Source organism: Protopterus annectens, chromosome 2.part0 (genome assembly GCF_019279795.1).
Source record: "Protopterus annectens isolate FY-2018-M chromosome 2.part0, PAN1.0, whole genome shotgun sequence".
NCBI lineage: Eukaryota > Metazoa > Chordata > Ceratodontiformes > Protopteridae > Protopterus > Protopterus annectens.
In genome coordinates this window covers 1,537,575,075-1,537,592,154 of record NC_056728.1, presented here as the reverse complement: position 1 = coordinate 1,537,592,154, position 17,080 = coordinate 1,537,575,075, and positions in this window count along the sequence as shown.

Below are 17,080 nucleotides of genomic sequence, written 5' to 3'. Positions count from 1 at the left end.
CCTTGTTCAGAAGTCTTCACTTCTTTTTTTTGTTTTTATATAGTTTGTGGTGTTTTTATTTTGTTTTGTCAAAAAACAGTGCTCAAACTACAACTTGACGCATTAAATTTGAACTTGTCACATTATAATGTGTAAACTTTCCTGTACAGTATGTGTTTGTGCAGACTATTTGTTGCCCATACATGGCAAGCCAGATAGTACTTGGAATCCATTTTTTGAACATGGTTCACCATACATATTCATTATTTGACATTAACTTCATTTGCACTGAACTTTTCTGCATTTGTACATATAAAGTCTGCAAAGTACATTTAGTCCAATCTACAAATTTAGTAACATTAAGATCAAACCCTAACCTGTTAATCAAAGAGTCATTAAAACATTGCAAATAGTCTTTTTTAAACTTGTGTCTTTTATGCGATGTCCATATGGTATGTAATCATTGGGCTTGTAAATGTACAATTTGTGAAATATCTTGACCTGTTAATTTTAATCTGTTTGCCAATATTTCTATATCAATTAAATTTAATGCACCTAAACCTGTTCCCATCCCTCTAAAAGAGTATTGTACCATGCTCTTTGTCTCCTACAGACAATATTGTTAGTAGAGAATGAGATATTAAAATGTATTATTGTTTTCTGGTATTCATGTCCCACTACCATACTTCTGGATGGTACTCTGATTACTTGATCAGACTTGTCTGTGGTATTATTATTAAAAGTTTGGACAATAAAAAGGCAAGGCTTTATTCCAATAATTACGGAATCATTGATGCAAACTAATATATACGTTCATAGGTTCATAGGTATGTACTAGGCTATTGGCCCTAGGGCCTATATAAGTCTAGTCAAACGGTGCCCTGGCTTTTGCCACCCAAGAAAATATTTCTCTCTCATAGCTCTATTTCAGACCCTTTTGTAGTACTGTTTACACAGTCAGTGTAAAATTGAAAGAGTGCTTTTTTCCCTTGCAGTATGCAGCATTTTATTGCAGTATTGTTTTTTAAAGATACATTTGCTTTATGTTGTGGGAGTTGGACATATACTTGCCCTCTGGCTGTCTTCTAAACTGTGACACTCTGGTCAAAGGAAAGGTTTCCAATGTGACATGTTTGTCCCCTGGACAAGAAAAGTTTGCTTGAATTCTGTTTGTAGTATCATTTACCAACCACAACTTTATATTAGGAATATTACTTTTGTATACCTTTTCTGTTGGGGTATCTGCTATCCCTGGTGCTATTATAGAATTACAAAAAAGTAAAAAAAACAAAATTGATATTGGTCTAACTAACACATGCTTAAACGTAGATATATTTACAAACTTATTTACATTTGCTGTTGTCTGCCTTTTGCTCACCTGTATTCCAAACAGTTGCACTTTAGGCAGCTTCATTTTCATTTTCTGAAAAGAAAATACATGCATGTCACTTTTGTGACTTCATTTCTGCTTTTAACTACTCTCATTTGATCTCTATGCACTAGAACTGTTCTGTTTTTCTTTTTATCTTTTATTTTGTATACCAATGGACCTATTTTTTCCACTACTTCAAAAGGTCCCTGCCTATCCTAGGGCCCTTCCATCTGGAACATTTTTACTAATACTTTTGTTCCACAGGGAAGGTTTTCTTCCGGCAGTAATATTGGGACCTTTTTCCATAGATCGAAAGCTTGTTTTGCATTGTAATCACATACCTCTGTAAGTTGTCTTAACCATTCCAGATGCTTACTGATTTCTAACATAGGTCTAGCGTACAGTGTGTCAGGATCAAAAGGTAACTGTAATGGCATTTTTTCTCCCTGTCATGATTTAATAAGGAGATATTCCTGTCTTACTATTAGGTGTTGCCCTTATGCCCATAAGAATGACAGGTAAATGTTGTACCCATGCATTTGCCTTTTCAAGACATTCTTTTTTGAGATGCTCCTTGAGTGTACGATTCATTAATTCTACAATTCTGTTTCACTGGGGATGATAAGGCACATGAAATATTTGCTGAATTCCTAACAGATTGCAAATTTGCTTTATTAAATCACTAACAAACTGTGGACCATTGTCCAACTCAATAATTCTTGGCCATCCCCAATGACAGAAAATATTTTCCATAAGGCTTCTGCCTTTGTCTTTGCTCTCATGGTGTTGTTGGGAATTGTCTTTACCCATTTTGAGAAAACATCCACTATGACCAGTAGGTATCTGTCACCTTCATTTATTGCTGGCATAGGTCCTGCATAATCTATTTGAACTGTGTACCATGGACCATCCGTACCATTTACCTGCAAATAGACTAAACATTCTTCTACAATTAGCCCACAGACCTTTTTTAAATGTGGGTTCCAATACTTTTCTTTTACAACTGCCCATAGCTTATCAGCTCCTGGATGTCCTAATATTTGGTGATTCAACTTGACCAACTGACATTGTAACTGAAATGGCATGTAAGGCAGCTGCAATCCTTTTGTAGTGGACTATGCATAGTACTCATTTGGTGGTATTTCTGCAATTATGCACTGGTTTGTTTCTTCCTTTAAACCCTGCTTCTTTTGAATATCTATGAAGTCTTCCTCAATTGATTGTTTATCTAGCTCCTTTAAGGCACTGGCCTTTTCATTGCTATATGCATATTCTGGAAGTTCTGTTCCCTTTTGTGCTACTTGTTTAGCTAATGTGTCAGATAATGCATTTAACTTGAAAGTTTCACTTGTCGGTTTCTAATGGGCTTTACCTTTAAAATGCTGTATTGTCCCTGCTGGTTTGACATTGTTATTACTTTATGTATGTCTTTAAGTACTTCAGCATGCTGTAATGGTTTGCCTGCACTGTCTACAAATCCTCATCTTACCTAGGTGTCCATATGTAATCTTAAAGAGTTTACTACATAAGCACTGTCTGAAAAAATGTTAACAGGATTATAATACTTGAGTACATACAGTACTGCCTCCAATTCAGCTCTCTAAGCTGACATATACCTTGGTAACTTGATTAGCTCGGGAGAACCTAGCTTTGGATTTTCTGGAACTACAGCAAATCTTGTCTAATATTTACCTTTGTCCCAAAACCATGCTCCATCCACAAACAGGTGGCTTAAAATTGTCAAAATCAGATGCCAGAAATTGTACATCAGGTAAGATTATGTTCTCTAAGCAGTTATGTTGTTTTCCTTCATATCTCATGTGATTTGATAAATATTTGTCCACTGTCTGTATGGTGACAGTTTTCATTCAAAAAGTGCCATCCATTTTGCAAATACTGCTTGACTAATACCATTTGTGATTTTATTCATTTCAAAGTTGTCTACTAAAGCTTTTACTGCTTGATGTGGAGTCTGTATTATAATGGTCTAAATACAGTCATATACTCAGTTTGCTTAATGCCTCAGTAAATGACTAACAGCTGCTGAATACATGGATGATAGCCCAGAAAGTAACTGGACATAATGTTTGTTCCATTCTACTGTCCCCACTTTTGACAATTCCTGTAATAGTACAACAGATAATATCTTTTTTCCTGCTGCTGCTTGCAGTACAAATGATAACTTTGGTGTGGGTGCTGTTAACACTGTAGCTTGTGCTAACTTTACCTTCATTTGCAAAAATGTTTCGTCTTCATGAGGTCCCCACTCTAAAAGAGTGGAGTTCTTTTGTTCCTGTAATATTTTGTATAGAGGAGTAACCATAGCTGCATAATCCTCTAGAAATTCACTATTACAGTTCATGATTCCCATGAATTTGTGTAAATCTGCTATAGGCAATGGCTTCTCCATTTGTAAAATGTCTTGCACTCATATTGGGCAAGGAGACCTTCCTGATGGTTTAATGATAGTACCTAGAAATTTAACTTTCTGTGTCATGAACTGCATTTTCTCACTTTTAACTTTAAACCCTGCCTGCTGCAGAGTATGAAAAACCTTTTTAAGAAGCCATACATGCCCATTCACTGTTTCAGACTGAATTAATATATCATTAGTGTAATGCAGTACTGAATTATCTTTTTCAAAATGTTGCCGAATGGACCCTACCATCTGATGAAAAATAACTGGACTATTTTGAAATCCCTGCAGTAACCTTGCCATGACAAATTGTTGATTTGTAAATGTAAAGGCAAATTGTGGCCATTCTCTCTGAGTGGTACAGCAAAAAAAGTTTGCTAAATCTTTTATTGTAAACCACTTACTTTGTGGTTTAATACATGTAGCCAGTTCTGGAACTCCCAGAATTAGGTGTACATTAAGAGTTGTGTACTGATTAACCTTTCATGAATCAATGACAAGAGGGTAACTGTCATCTTTCTTTTTAATTGGCCAGATTGTTGAATTTGTGGGACTGTTGCCTTTTTGTATGATTCCTTCCTTTTCCCTTTTTGCAATACATTTTTCCATATGTTTCTCTGCCTCCCTAGGAATGGGATACTGCTTTTGAAATGTAGGTATGTAGTCCTGATCACTACCCACTCCTACTGGCATTTTTTTCCACAATCACTGGGCCCCTTGGACCACAGGTTTGGGAATTGCTGTTGTAAATGCTACCACACATCCTCACTGTCTGTATTTACATGTCCTATAGGCTTGTCAGGTTTTTCAGGTGAAGAGATTGCACATCAAATTCCATTTACTTCTCTCTCTCCTTTTTCCCTGTCTTCTATCCACAAAATATTGTTAGGCAAATCAATTACTATGCCCGAAGGTCCTAAAAGGTCCATACCAATAATGGTAGTTGAACAGGATGGATACATCAAAAATGCATCCTTCCATGACTGCCCTTCTTGGTGAATCTTTATGCCCGCATCCTGGCTACTTACTGGATAGCATCCTATACCATTAAATGCTGAGATGCAAACCTCTTTCTTAAGATTTACAGGTAACTGTCTATTTGCAACAGCTACTGCTGCTCCTGTATCCAATAAAATATTTTGCCATAGTGACCTCTCTACCCAGATATCAATCAGTGGTCGCCCATCCCGACCCTTTTTAAAGGTAGTCAGGAAAGATAGGGGACACACCGCTATTGTAAGGGACTCCATTCAGCCTCACCTTTATTGTCACATGTAACATGGCATACTGCATGTTTTTCTTTGTCATCTTTCTCTTTGTCTGAGTGATCCATATATTTAGATTTTTCAATCACTTTTCATAACTGTTGTCTAGCTATCTCTTCTGCCTGCACTTCCACATATTTTGGATTTACAGGCAAAGCTGTATATAATGCGAGTATAATGTCCTATCATCGACCATAGTCTGTCCCCTCATTAGCCACTGTACTAAGTCAGAGAGGGTATTTAAATTTTCCTCATAAATGCATTTAATATCCCCTGGGACCATTTTACTTGCTCTAGAAAGCAACGTATTAACTGCTTTTGTATTTCCCTTTGTTGCATGTCCCTTTTTGACTTTTGCTAGATTAGCTGGAATGTTAGCTTAAAATGGTCAGCTTGCTCCATTAATTTATTTGAGATGGTGATTTCAAAATTATCTAAAAACTTAGCTGTGAGAGGCTGCTTCTGTGCATGCCATGACAGCAGTGGCCATGTGCACTACTTTACTGTCTAATTTATAAGCATTTTGATTTAACTGGATGATAGTTTTAAAACATTTGGGAATATAAATCCAAAAGCATCTGAGTAAGGCATCTGGGCATACATCAGATTCTGCTGGGTATGCTACCCATTCTTCAAATGTACGCATGTTGGAAAATATGCTTTTTTAATCATTCCACTGTGGTGTGCTTTGTAGCAATTTTGACAGTGTGTACAAATCTGCTGGAGTTCCCTGCTCTATAACCTTTACTGGTTTTATTTTTTGCAACTCATCCTTAAGCTGGGCTATTAAAGTTGTGTGCTGTAAATTAGTCTCTGTCAGCTTGGCTAATTCATCTTCTTTATCCTGTAAGTGCTGTTTAAGATCTGACATTTCTTTTTGTAATTCTTTACAAGTTTTCTGATATTCATCAGCTAGATTTACCTTATCTTGTAACTGCTGCTGAAGAGTTTCAATTTGTTTCTTTAATTCTTCACAGGCTTTCTGATACTTGTTAGTAGTCTGCTCTGCTGACTGCAGAGCCCCTTTGCACTTTTGGAGAAGTGTTTGTATATCTTTTCTAAACTTTCTGAACTAATTTTGTCTGTCTTTTAAGTGTTTATTAAACTCTTCTGTCAATTTATCATGAACCTCATTCCTGTCCTTATCTGTTTTTTGCTGTATAGTGGCTTCATTCCACATTTGTACATAGTCTGTAAAGGGTGTAACAAAATCTACAGGGGATTCTGTTAGTAATTAATTTGATTGCTGTTGTAACTCTGAAATTAACATTTCATATGTAGTGACATGACATAATTGTTTAACATCTGGATATAATGTAAATGTATCACCCTTATCTGGTTGTTTACTGTGAGAACATTTTTCCCTACAATTTAACTTTACAACAATGGTCTGAACTGTACTTTTATAAGATTGCACACAGATAATAGTTTCATATGACTCACACAATAAACATTTACTGTCATACCACACATTATTTTGTTTGAGATACCAATTAAATGTTGTAACCCATTTGCATAATGCCAGTACATCAACTTACCCTAGCAAGGTTTTACATTTATCAATATGCTGTTTATACCAACATTGCATTTTGTCCCAGATTTTATCTGGTCATTCTGCTACATTAAGAATAAAACTCTGTTTACATTTTTTACTATAGTCCTTAATGACATTCATATTGTATGTGACACAGAAAAAAGTCTTACCAAAGAGCAGATAGACAGGTGATCAAGCTGTTACTCTTCGGATGGCTAGAAATTTCCCTGTAGTCACTTAAAAAGCTGGTGAAACAAAACTGGATTTTGCAGATTCGAAACCTTGGAATTCACTGACGTGGAGAATTTATTGCACTGCTACTGTACTGTACAGCAGTCTCATTCTAGATTCAGATGTCTAAACTATACTGCTGCAAGTTGTATAAGACTGGGGTGCTCTTATTTAGGACTCTATCATATATGTAAATTTTAGTTACTGCACCTTTACTGGAGAGGCCCTATGCAGAGCACCACTAACCCTGTGTTTGAATACAGGCTAGACTTGCCACTGATAAATTTAAAAAAACTGAAGATAATTACCTCACAGTACTGTAATGTATTTTAACCAGCTTGAGCAGAGTTACTATTAAAACAACTTATCTATATAATAAATGAGAAGTACTACACGTTACAACTTATAGCTTTTTACTGTACAAGGTTTGCTTTTTTGACACAGCTACAGATGATGATTCTACATTTACCTTGGAACTATGTTCCTACAAAATACCCAGCTACCAACATTTAGTTTTACAGTCTTTTTATACAGTTTTCTTCACACCATCTGAATAAAGTCAATACTTTGGTATTTGCTTGATGTCATACAGTCTGCTGATAAGCTGATTTTTTGTTCTCTTTCAAGGTGAATTATGTGACAACCTTCAATACTTAGTGAGTCATTCCTGTCTCCGGTCCTTCTTGCAACTGTGTTAGTAATCACTTCAAGAATTAGGGAGTCATCCTTATTTGCAATTCTCTTTGCAGCTGTGCTAGTCATGGAACAGTTATGTCACATAGTATGGATGCCAAACATGCATAGTAACTATTATTTTTTACTACTTTTCTACTTATTTTCAGAAAAAAATGTTTAAACCTTTAATGTACTCTTACACTAATCTTGGGACTGTCTACTGAATATGTGGCTACAAAAGAATGCCAAAACTAGTTTGTTGCTGATGCATACAAGTGGTCGGATGTACCATTATAATTCCATATGCAGGATGTAATTGTTACAGTTCTGCACTCTGTCTAAACTGTCTCTGTCAGTTTTGAGGAGTCCTATGCACTGTTAGCTTCTCACAAGGCAAACTCTTTCTCCCAAACTATTAGAAAAAAAAAATACTTTTGTAAATATAATTCTTTGGAAAAAATGTCAAAAATTTTTATTTTTAAATTCACTTCAGCAGTGTTTTTTTCACCTAGTGGTGCTATCTTGTTGCCAAACTATCTTAAATGTGTATAGAATTCTCTCCTTGGGATTTTCTAATTTCAGTTGTTTAAAAGATTGGCTGACAAAATATTTCATTCTGCACCTATGTCTAGTTTAAATTGCACATTCTGTCCATTAATTCCCAATATCTCTTGCCACTATTCTGCCATGCAGTAATACCTTAATGCTTTGGAAACATTTCAGACATCAAATCAATGGTTGTCATTTCAATAGTTGCAATAAAAAGCTAATTTTCGGCCTACTTTTCAACAACATAAACATTATTTGAAGTATACTTGCTTTTGCTTTTATATACCTTTCCAGACTGCTTCTTTTAAAATATTAAATGCAAGGCACAGTTTTCTCTTATTACTTACAGACACACCTGCTGCAAGCTTGCAGCAGTATAAACACTATTCTGTATTCTATCTTGAATCTTTTCTTTATTACAGCCCATCACTTCGGTGATTTATTGTTAGATATGCTACTATTGCAACAACATCTTAAGTTTATTTCTATTGTTTACCTGTTTATTTGGCTCCTGTTTTATCTCACACATTTCCTTCCCCTCATATTTCTTTTAATGGTTTATTACTTATTTCACCTGTTCTGTACATGTGCACAGATTTTATAAGATCAGGTATATCATTTTTAATAATTTTTTAGCTTGGCAATTTTATGTCACTTTTTAACAAATCAAGTGATCCACTGAATTCATAGTCTTTGGCTTTCTTCTTCAGTTAAATAAAATAAAATAAAATATGCATCTACTTGTGCTATAAGAACTTAAATCAAACTACTTTCTAGTAAGTAATAAATTCTTCCTGGGCTCACAATAATTCCTGACTTTTTTTTTGAAGTGTTGTTTTTTTGTCTTTCTTTTTTTTTACATGAGGTGAAAGGATGACATACCTTTTATCGCTTCTTCCATAATGACATGCACATCACATATGCCTCCTTTTCAAGTCTCTAATCTTATCCACTTGTAGTAATGAATAAATCCAATGTCTTTCAGTTTACAGACTAATTTACTTGCAGGACTAGAATTACAGGAGGTTTGAAGCTGGCTCATGTTTTTCATTATGAATTATATTTTTGTACTTTCAGACACATAAGCTGTTTTAAACAAATATATTTCTTCAATTCTGAAGATATAATTCTTACCTCCATACAGATGTTTTTCCACTTCTGAACGCCATGTAATCTTTTTCAGTAATAAATAATACAAAAATAGGATGTAGGTGTCATAATCTTTTCACAAGATATATACATACATACATATATATATATATATATATATATATATATATATATATATACATATATATGTGTATATTTAAACTGCTTCTAAAATTTATGTTATCTATACACATATATATGGGTCTACTATACATGGTCGACATTTCATAATGTCGAAGACCATATGGCCGAGACCATATGATCGACATTCGAAATGTTGACCATGTAATATAAAAAACAACACAATAGTAACTTAGCTTCAAATTACACCCCCCCACACCCCCATAACTTAAATATACCAACTCTGAGATTGCACTACAGTGCGAAAATGGAAATCCTTCCATTCTGCACTGTATGGAGATGCTGGTTCTGCATGGTCGGTATACACACACACACACACACACACACACACACACACACACACACACACACACACATATATATATATATATATATATATATATATATATATATATAGGTCTGGGAGTTATAGTCATTTTCTGTAGCACACAGTTGAGATTCTAAGGAGTGACCCATTTACTAGGAGGGCTCAGGCGTAGAATTCCTTTAACAATCTGTTTCACAACAAATAGAGAAGAATAAGGATGATCCATGGGCAGACATGCTTTAATGGCTGCAGGATGAAATTTTACAGAGGAATAAGCAAGGCCAGAAGAAAGTAAGTTACACAAATATTTGAGCACTTGTGGTGCAAAATTCCTAATGTGCCCCTGGTTACTGGCTAAGCACTAACTAGGCAATCACTTTGACTTACCAGTATAGGATTTTCAAATAGGTGTTTTTCTTGCATCCTTTAGTACCTGATGCACTTCCTCATGAAATAAGTGCCTAAAATGTATTAGAATAAAATCACCCAGGGAGTCAATAGAAGTTGATTGATATTAGGGTGTATCAAAATTCCAGTCTTGTGTAAGTAGATACAGACTCTGAGGAAGCTTGTGGTAATTGCCCTTGGCTAACTCCATGAGAAGGGAGAATCAGTGTTGCTTGGGCCAATAGGGAATCGCTACATTGATTTTTGGGAAGTGGGAATTCCTTTTGAATTTTCAGAAATAACCTGGCTACCATTGGAAAGGTTGAGAAAACATAAAGAAAAGCTCCTGACCATAGGAATGAAAATGCATCTGTTTTCCACACTTGCTCGCAAGGAATCTTGGTGAAGATTTTGTTTAGTCATCTGTTTTGGAAGGAGGTGAGCAGATCTATTTGAAGAGATCCCCACAACTGGATCAGTTCCTGTAAGGCCTCCTCATTCAATTTCCATTCATGAGGGTCTGCTCTGGTCTGCTACTATGCTCTGCTGTGATGGAATGTAAGATGCATGTAGGGTTAAGGAAAGCTGTAGAGCTACCTCCCAAACCATCATAGCCAGCCTGCATGGGGATGCGACTTCTTACTTTCCTGCTTGTTTATGTACCATATGACTGTGGTTTTGTCTGTAATGACTTGTAAAGGTCCTGGTGACCAAAGATGATGAAGAGATTTCAAGGCATGTATCTCAGACAACCTCTCCTTTACGTTTCTGTACTTTGGTCTGCCTGAGTGACTCCATAGGTCTAGCACCTCTACTCCATGGAAACTGCCCTTCCAAGCAAAATCTGAAGCATTTGTGGCATGAGATTGGTTTAGGGTCTTAAAAGAGAGAGGGAGACCTAGTCTGAGATTAATTTGTTATCTCTTCCAATGCAGTTCCATTTTTAGAAAGTTGAAAACTGGAATTTGATGCTACTGAGGATGTAAATGTCGAGTCAGTGTTTAAAAAAAAAAAAACACTGCATCTTTCTCGTATAATCTGTCTGGAGGAATTATAAGAATCGTAGAAGCCACGAACCCAAGGATCCCGAGAAATTCTGTTGCAGAAGTCTGAGACTGCTTGAAGAAACCCAGGAAAGATTCCAGATAAAAATCCACCTTTACTTATGTCAGAAAGAGTTTTTGAAGAGAAGTATCTAGAAGGCAGCTGAGAAACATAATCCTGTAAAATGGAGTCAAAGAGAATTTTGCAACATTTATCAGAAAGCAGAGACTGGTCAGAAGAAACATAACCCAGGTTAATGACTTGGCATCTGGATAAACTGTAGAGATTTTCTCAGACTGTCCAGATTTTTGCCTCATATTTTTGGTCCATTTTTTATAAAATTGTGGTTTAGCAAAAGAAGCGGCAAATCATTAAAGGCTGAAGTTAGAAAATAATGACAGTCAGACATTTGAGTTTCAGAATTCATACCCTTCAGAAAATTCATGCTAATGCAAAACCTGTTATTCTATCAACTTTCTAAGTTTGTAAGAGTAATATTTATTAAAATGGTCCCTATTTTTGGGCATTTGCCTCACTTTTATTTATGGCTTTGTCCAGATTTTTTGCTCTAATAGGTTTAGGGGTATGACACATACACACCCACACACACCCACACATACACACACACTCTTAACCCTACTTTACCTATTCCATAAGTAACCCCCTCCCATTATGCAACCACCCACCTGTTAACTGCTGCTACAGGATCACTCACTCGCTTTCACTCTTCACTTTCTATTTCATACACACAGTCACTTCCTCATTCATACCTGCATTTGCTCACACAAGGCTCTCACTCTCCTGATCTCTCATATACACATTCTCTTCCTTATTTACACATGCATTCACTCCCACATTGCCCTCACTCTCTCAATCTCTCACACACACAGTCTCTTCCTCATTCATACCTGCATTCATTCACACATTGCTCTCACTCTCACAATCTCTCACACACACAGTCACTTCCTCATTCATACCTGCATTCATTCACACATCGCTCTCACTCTCCCAATCTCTCACACACACAGTCACTTCCTCATTCATACCTGCATTCATTCACACATCGCTCTCACTCTCCCAATCTCTCACACACACAGTCACTTCCTCATTCATACCTGCATTCATTCACACATCGCTCTCACTCTCCCAATCTCTCACACACACAGTCACTTCCTCATTCATACCTGCATTCATTCACACATCGCTCTCATTCTCCTGATCTCTCTCTCTCTCTTCCTCTCTCTCTTTCTCACACACACACACACACACACACACACACACACACACACACACACACACACACACACACACATACACACACACACACACACACATTTGCGCAACTGTTAACTATTTTAATTTTTTAATGTTCTTTCTGACATAGCATCAGCCTGCTTATATCTATGGGTTGTCCACATGTTGGATGTCCATAACCTGGGGACTGCCTGTAATAAACATGGGAGGAATGAGGGGAAATAGGTTTTGTAAGGTTAGCATTTTGAATTTTGTTACTATCACATGCAGGTTTAAGAATGAAATATCTAGTACTAGTCTCCAAAATGCCACTTTCTTAAGTACTAGAAACAATCTGGAATAGAAGTCTATACCCCTTTGATTTACTGGCACTGGTTCTATGATGTGTTGGGTGTTAAAGAGTCAAGAACCCAAGGAAAACCATTCTGTTTGGTTTGGAGGGTGGAATTCCCCCTGAAAGGAGGTTTTTGTATACACTGCCATCTGTAACTCTCTTGCAGCACTTTTAACAGCCAAGTGTCTGAGACAATCTTTTGCTAAGGATAATGCTGAGGACCATTTTCTGGGAAAGGTTTATGGAGAAATTGGCCAGAAGGAGGGGAGGGGAAGAACATGGGTATAGTCATTCTATACTGTTGGTTTGCCCTTTTCCTGAAAAGCCCCCTATTTCTTATTGTTGTTTCCCTGCAACCATTTATTTTTAACTCCTCGTTTACCAGAATATGACGGGTTTTCCTTATTTGCCTTTTTAGTTAAAGAGGATTGTCTAAAAGGTTTGCACTGGGTGGGGGGGGGGCATGAAAAATCTTAGAAACTTTCTAAACCAATTTCCGTCTTTCATCAAATTTTGAGAATTTGGGTAGCAGAAGAACTAAACAATACCTCCCTGTCTAAAACAGAATCTAAAACTTCAGACTTTATCTCATCAGCAAACTTTTGGTTATGTGCCCTGACATGTCTTCTCAACACTGTAGCAGTGACTTTAGACACAGTATCTGCATAATCTTAAACACTTTTCAAAGGATGTTGGATACCCGGGAAAAGGTAGAACTAGTCTGATTCATAAAAGAGCTTTCTTCTTTTGGAAGAGTGGTAGCAAATTCCCTCAGTGTCTCTATAACAAAGCATAAACGTCCATATGTATGCCTGCTGACTAAGAATTCTGAAAGCTAGGGTGGATGAAGAAAACATTCTCTTACCTAGGTGGTCCAACAATTTGCCTTCCATGTCAGTAGGATAAGCTTACTGGCAGTAGGTGAAGCAGTTGATATGGCTGTTGGATCTGATACAAGGTAAGAGAAAAGAAATGTATTAGCCTAATGTACCTTATCCAAAGTATCTGCTTTTTTAGGGACTGATGGCTGGGTATGAGATGAGTAAAGGCAGCATTCAACACATGCTCCAGGGCTGGCAGTTTATTAGGGATGGGAGAGGAGTGAGGATTATCCATTTGTAACATATATCTCTCCAGTTCAAGAAGAACATCTATTATTTCCCATAAAATACCTCATTCATCCTGGCTATGCTCTGATTAAAAGAAAATTCCTATATAACACTAAGGGAGTTAGGCTTGGAATCTGTAGAATAAGCCCTATCTCTGTCAAAATCAGAATGAAAATCATTAGTCCATATTTTCACAGGAATTTTTTTTACAGGAAATGTCCACCTATAAAGGCTTCTGAATATTAGGATTCATATCCATTAATGCATGCCTTGCTAAGGTAATAAAATAATCTTTCTTAACTATAATCACTTCTTGAGATGAACAATATTTAATATTTTATAAAGAAAGCCACCAAATACCACCAAATTTCCAGTCCACAGATAAAAATTAAGAAACAGATAATCACCAATGAAATATGTAGGCTGAAAAATAACTGAAGAGTCCAGTACATATAAACTTTATTGCCAGCAAAACCATAAGTGCTTTTGCAGTACAACTGCTTCATCAGATGTGATAAAATGCATACTACAATCACCTTTATGTATCCCCAGCAAATTTAAAACCACCAATCAAAACATCTAAACAATTAATGCATAATATCCAAGTTAAAGGAAGTATAAAAAATATATCAAATAAAAATACATACAGAAATACGTGTTAAAAAAATTATTTATATGTATATATATATATATATATATATATATATATATATATATACACACACACACACACACACACACACACACACACACATATATATATATATGTATATATGTGTGTGTGTGTGTGTGTGTATATATATATATATATATATATATATATATATATATATACACACACACACACACACACACACACACACACACACACATATATATATATATATATACACACACACACACATATTTATGCAAGAAGTAAAAACAAAAATGTATAATCCATGCATATATATAGAAATTTACCTAAACAGTGGACAAGTTTTAAGCATAGGCTTAATAGGAACCATATCGTTGTCCATGCCCAGAATCACTTCTAAGCCTAATAATCCATTTGGCTTCTAACTGTTCAGTGAAATTTCTAACATCACCGCCACTTTCACTTTCAAACACCCTCCCAGTGACTAAAAATGTAAAACTGTCTGGTAATTGTAATGCAAGTAACCTTATTTATATGGCAAGATGTGTATTTTATATAGGAAAAATGAATCAGATGTTAAAAAAATGCATAAGTAGCCACGTCAGAGATCAGGAGACGGGTTGTTACTAATTCTTTATACAAACATATAGTAAATACTAGTGAGCAACAAACCTTTAAATTTTTAATTTTAGAAAATGTGGCTTTAACACAAAGGGGTGGGGATATCAAGAATCTTATTGAGAGGAAAGAAAATAAATGGATATTGTATTTTAATGCATATACCCCCTAGGTCTTAATGAAGTGTTCTCACTTAAACCTGAATTGAATTATATACACAATTGTATTAAATATGAACAAGAGATTGTTATATAATATATATACATTTTTATACATACCTTTATACATATCTTATATATATATATATATATATATATATATATATATATATATATATATTACAGACAGAGTATATATATATTTTTCTGTTCTTATTAAAATGAAAATTTATGAGAAAGGAAACATAATTGTTTTTATTAACTGTCTTAATTAAATGATTATTTCATCATCAAATTAACAAGTGTGTATAAAACCAAGCAATATAATTATATGGAAATCATCACTTGAGGAAGCAGATATACTCTGTGAAAGTACTTTGTACTTGTGTAGTTTATTTTTACTTGTATGATTAAAGAAAATTATTTTACCTCATTGCCGTGTGGTCAATATTTTTGGAATATTTACTGGGACTGTTATTGACCTACCAACTTGGAACTTGTTATTCTGTTATATTTCTAAACATTCTATCCATTTTTCCTATATAAAATTTTAAATAGATAAACAATATGTGTGGACTCACATGTAGCAGCAACATTAAAATCATATTTTTTGTTATTCTGATCTGGGTGCAAAAATATTCCAGCATTGTCTATATATTTACAAAAATTGCATTTACCACACGGCTTGGTATAGGCAAAATCATATTGACATACATATTTCTTAGGATAGCAAAGTTGTCTCTTTAAAGACTTCATATTTTTAAAAACAAAATTTGACTGTTCACCAACTACCGCTTTTATTACATCATTGGTACACAAAACAGACCAGAATTTCTTTAATACCTGGGTATACCCGCCACCATCACTGAAATAATACAAAGGAACTCTTAAGTGGTTCCTTTTAGACTTCTTTAAGCTATCATTTGCAGTTAAACTTGTGTGTGAAAAATAAGGTCTAGCTGTACTACCTCTGAAGACCTGCTACTTCATCAGTGAGCTATTTAATATCATGTTCAAAGTACCCTCTCTCTACAAATGATCTAGCTAAAACCTCACTTTGATTTTGTAAATCAACATCAGTAACATTTAATCTAGATGCTTTGAACACTTGATTCTTAACCACATTTCTAAAAATATGTGCTGGGTGCACACTATCACGAAAAAGTAAATGGTTACAGTGGCATGTTTTTTATACAGTTGAGCATAAATATAGCCTTCTTCATTAATCCTGCCCCTTACATGCAAAAAAGCAATGTTCTTATCTGAAAATTCATAACAGAATTGTAAAAATGAAGTGCTATAATTAATATATTCATTAAAAGCATGTAAATCTTCCACATTATGCCCCAAACTAAAAAGACATCATCAACAAATCTATAATAGAAGATTACTGATTCTAGTTCCCAAATAGCCATCACCATATTGGTGTAGCTATTTGTCAAGGATGCATCTCAGCAGAGGTACAATGGTTCCCTTGATGGAAATGACCTGGAGGGGATCACTGGTGCCCTCTGTGGATGTTTCCTGGGGGGGCAAATGTTCTTTTTCTGAAAGTGATCCTGAGATATCTGCCCTATACTCTCAATATAATTTGAGAAGATCAGTGCAGGCAAGGTTTGGTGGTAACTCTAGGCCCACCTTGGCAACATGGGGGGACTTCTGGCATGGCTTGTGGAGCTGTGCAACTGGCAGGCCCCACCTATTAGGCCACTGAGAGGCAACCAGCCAATAGCATGGCCATATACATTATTAATGGCTAGTTTTTTTGTCCTCAGATCTTACCTGGCATCCAGTCATGCCCGCACAATGACTTTGAGGTGTGGCTGCAAAGTGTCTTCTAGCATGGGTTATGGAGTCATGAAACTGGCTGGCCCCACCCATTGAGCCACCAGTGGTATAACTGTCCAAACTGTCCAACAAC